Raw genomic sequence first — 4,489 nt, forward strand, 5'->3', positions numbered from 1 at the left:
GGGCTCGGCGATGCCTCTCTGGCTCGGGCGATGCCTCTGGCCGCCTCTCTCAGCCTTTCCAGGGCTTCTTTGTTTCATGTGGTGATTTTAAAAAATGGAATGTAGAGATGGACATAACCCGTCTTCTGGGCTCCCGCCCCCCCCCCTGGGGTGAGCCCCTTGCCAGGGCCGGCCTCCCTGCCCGCCTCCCTGCCCGCCTCCCTTGGCTCTGCCCGCTCCTGTTCCTGTTGCTCCCCCCTGCGCGGCCCCGCCCTGCGCTGCCCAGGGACCCTGCGCCCGGACAGGCTCACCCACCGCCCGGCCTTCCGACCCCTGCCCTCTGCGCCCACAGCCGCGGCAAACTCGGCTCTCATTACCCGCATTCCTGCTCATCTTTGGGCCCCAGGGCACGGGAGACTTTGGGCAGGAGGATGAGTTGCGGCTCCAGATGTTTCTCATCTGCCACATCTGGATCTTTCTCTTTGCACATAACTATGGCGAGAGCTCACCATTATCAAGCCCTGGGCAGGCCGGCCAGCCGCCGCCGGGCCCCGCACGCCCGGCCCTTGAGCCAGCTGGGCGGCTCCCGCTGACCAGCCCCCCCTCCCCCCAAGCAAGCCAAGCAGGGGACAGGCGTATTTCAACAATCTGGACGAGGATTCCGGATCACGCCGATGATCCCCGAGCCAGGATCAGCCAGGGACGCTCACCGGCGTGGTCAAAATGAGTTTTCAAGATGAGGCTCCGTCTTCAATCATTTTTATGGATCGTTCGCGTTTTAAGCGTTTTAAGCGACTGTTTAGGCTGCAGTTCACCAAAACCTCCCTCCCAGGGGAAAGAACACTGGCTTCCACCGCGCAGCTTTTGCCTGCGTCAGCATCTCGAGGGCAGGAGCAGCCCGCTCGGGAGCGCGGGCCCGGCAGCTGTGTCTCACTGAGCGCTCCTGGCGCTGGGCCTGGCCGCTGTTTATGCTGCTGGTGAGGCGCCATGTGGGGCTCTCCGGGAGGAGCTGGCTCAGGCCGAGAGCTGTCCCCGGCCGCTCCTTCCACCTGTCCCGCTCCCGGCTTGTGCTGGTCCCCAAGGCTGAGGGGACACCGCTGGGCAACGGAACCCCAACACCCCGGTCCCAGCAGGTGTCCTGGGCCCCGGGGCGCCAGGCGCCTGCCGGCTCTAGACCCCCCACTGTCCTGGCCAGCACCACTCACCCTCAGCCCACCAGCCCATGCCCCTGACCTTTGGGGGGCCCCCTGCACACAGACAGAGGGGAGCCGCTTTTGCCTCTCAGAAACTTTCTGATTTAGTCAACACGAATCAGCCCGTCTCAATGAGTCTGGCTCGGTTGGAGCTGCAAATGGGCTTCAGTCTTTGGGGTCCTCTCTTCCCCTTTATATCTCCATGACCACGCAAAAGGAGGCCACGAGGAATGCCACCTGGCCACTGGCCACCTGCGTGCCATCTTGTTGTCTCCACGGGCATTTGCCATCGGAGGTTTCCAGAAAGTGCCGAGGGGCAGCCTGGCCGCGGCCATCTCCCGGCACTGGGGCAAGCCTGTTCGGGGGGGGGCTGCCCCCCTGAGCCCTGCCCCCCCCCCACATGCCCCGGGAAGTCCGAGACCGGCTCCGGGTTCTACCCAGCGGGACTCTGCAAACTTGGGTAGGGAGCGGCTGTCGTGTACCCTGAGGAGCTGGGGCCCAGGCCTCCGGGCCAGGTCTTACGAGGGGCTCACGCGGGGCTCACACGGGGCTCACGTGGGGCTCTGGTCTCCACGAAGCCGACGCGCACGGGACGTCTGTGGGCTGGAGGTGCTCCCGGGACCTCAGGAGCGGCGCGTCCCCAAGGAACAGAGCACTGTCCACGGGCTTCCCCGGGCATTTCTCAGCCGCGTCCGTAACATGACCGCTCTCCTCCGAGGTCTCACAGGTGGGGGTGGGGCCAGCACCCCACTGCGCAGGTGGGAAACTGAGGCTCCGAGAGCACGAGTGACTTGCCCAAGGTGGTTAAGGGCAGAGCCTGGGCCGGCCTCTGGCCTGCACCACAGGCCACAGTCAGTGTCCATGACAAATTCTCCTGATGGCAAAGGGCCACAGATAACCACCTGAAGGGCCTGGACATTCCCCTGGTCACACCTGCTTTTTGCTAAATTCACATCATCTCATTGGTGGCAAACAAGTACCTCTGTCCCCCCAGGTGAGGTGTGAGGCGCGACCCCCAGGAGTTCTCATGTGCAGACACCCGCGCTCGGGCCGGGCATCCCAGGCGGTGTGGGGCGAGCGGCGGTGTGAGTCCCGTGTCAGACGGCTCTCGGCCTGTCTGCACTCAGACTGGCTCCTCGAGGCCGGCCGGTCCCAGGCCGCGGCAGGGAGGTGCGCCGTGAACCTCAAGCAGCGGGTCGTCCGGGAAGTGAGGAAATGTTTAGAAAAACGAGGAAGAGACACCCCAAGAACACAGAAGAGCTTGGAGAGGCCCTGGGCCGGTACGCGGCCCCAGAGTCACTGCCCCCGTGTTGCCACGGCTCCCTCGCCCCACCGGCCACGCACCCCCGGCCCCCCGGGCTCGTTTCTGTCTCTTGGATGATGGAACCCAAAAGCCGTAAAGAGGAATCGCAGGGAAGGCGCCGAGGCCGCCCCCCGACAGGCCCTGCCCGCCGCTCTTTACAGCCAGTTATAACGGGGGGATGGGGCTTCGGGGCGGGCTGCCTAGTAGCACCGGTGGGGACGGCCTGCAGCTGGCCAGAGCGAGGCTGGCGTGGCGCTCACCGGCCAGCACACGATGCCGCCTCCGCGCGCCTGACCGCCCCCGCCGCGTCGCCCCCACCCGCGGGAAATAGGGGAGTCAGCCCTGCCTGCTTCCACGTCTCCCCAACGTGGCCTGTCCATGGCAACTGCCAGGCCCCGTCAACCCAAGGGGGGCACTGGTCACCCCAGGCCCCGGGGCCCAGACGGCCCTCCTCTGGCACCTCGCCTCCACCGGGTCCCCGCTGGGCCTGTGTCCCTGGGGGCTGGGGGCCGAGAGGCGGGAGGCGCAGGGCCCGGGCCCGGGGTCAGCAGAGGCTGCAGGGTGGCGCCACGCCTGTGGGGTCCCAGGGCCGGCGTGTGGCGTCTCAGGGGCGCCAGCCAGCGTGCACAGGCGTGAGGCCGCACACCTGCGTGAGGCCGGGCCCGGCACACACCTGGGCGCCGCGCCCCGGCGAGGATGTGCAGGGGCGGCTGCTCTCGAGCCTGGGGCCGCCCCCAGGTGCCTTCTGGGGGCGCTGGCCTGGCGCACGGGGGCTCTTGCTTCCTTCCACCCCACCCCCTCCCTGGGGCAGGAGGCTCAGAGTGGCGACTGCTGGGACGGGAGAAATGGACAGATGCAGACGCCAAACAGCCCCCGACCCGCGAGCCTGCCCCTCGGCCTCCTGCCACGTGTGCGCCTGCCCGGAGGGCCCGGGTGTCCTGACTGGTCAGGCTGAGCTGGGGATGACCCCGGCTGCTGCTTCCCTCGGTGCAGCCCAGGCCGGGCGCGGAGCCCGGTCCCAGCAGTGAGTCCCGCCTGGAGGTTTGGGAGCCCGGGGGTCCCTGGTGTGGGTGGGCCTGTGGCCGGGCCCCCGGAGGCTTGGGGCGCAGGGCCGACCCACCGAGGGGGAGCATGGGGGTTCGGCATCCTGCGAAGTCCCGGGCCGCCCGCTCGGGCCCCGCTGGCGGCCTTTCCTGCGTGGCACGTCTGGGTCCAAGATGCTGCCCGTGAGCTGCGGTTGTGTGAGGGCAGGTAGGGCCGAGTCGCCGAGCTTCTGCAAAGAGGGGCGAAGGCCGGTGGTGGCTTCGTTAGCGGCGCTCCTCTGACTTGGGGGGGTCCCTGGCTGGAAGCCAGAGAGGGGCCTTCCTGTGGGCAGGCAGGAATGGGGCTCAGTCGCCAGGACCCTACTGCCGGGTGTTTGGGGGAGAGGGGCCTGTGCCCCAATTCCAGTGTGAACAGCTGGCGTGAAGGGTCCCGAGAGGCCTCCATGGGCAGCAGCGGTCAGCCCCCTGCCGGGCCGTGCAGGGTCTGCCCGATCCCGGCCCCCCAGGCGCCCAGTCTGACCGGTGCGGTGAACCCCCCATCTGGCGCCAGCAACCTTCCTCTCGCCCCTGGGTGCGGGCTCTGCCTCGCGCCTCCCTCATCAGCACCGCACCACGTCGTGGCCCTGGTTCTGCTCCTGGGGGTGCAAGCTACGCCTCGCTTTCCCGGCAGCGGGGCGACGGTGCGTTGACAGCGGGGAGGGGGCTGTGGTGGGGGCCGCCCCGACTCGAGCCCAGCAGCAGCTCCTGCTTCTGTGACAGCCAGAATCCTCCGCACACGTCCCGATGTCCCCGTGGCAAGGCTTCTGCCACTGCCCGCTGCTGCCCTGGGACGGGGGTCAGAGCTCCACGCCAAGGAGGCCACGCAAGGGCGGCCACACCGGCGACTTCCAGAGGATGCTGGAGCTGAGGACTAATGTCATGCTCTCCTGACTCCAGAACAGAACTGGCCCAAGCGAGCACATCTGAGGAGC

This window comes from Condylura cristata, unplaced genomic scaffold (genome assembly GCF_000260355.1).
Source record: "Condylura cristata isolate star-nosed mole 26May11 unplaced genomic scaffold, ConCri1.0 scaffold00022, whole genome shotgun sequence".
NCBI classification, from domain to species: domain Eukaryota; kingdom Metazoa; phylum Chordata; class Mammalia; order Eulipotyphla; family Talpidae; genus Condylura; species Condylura cristata.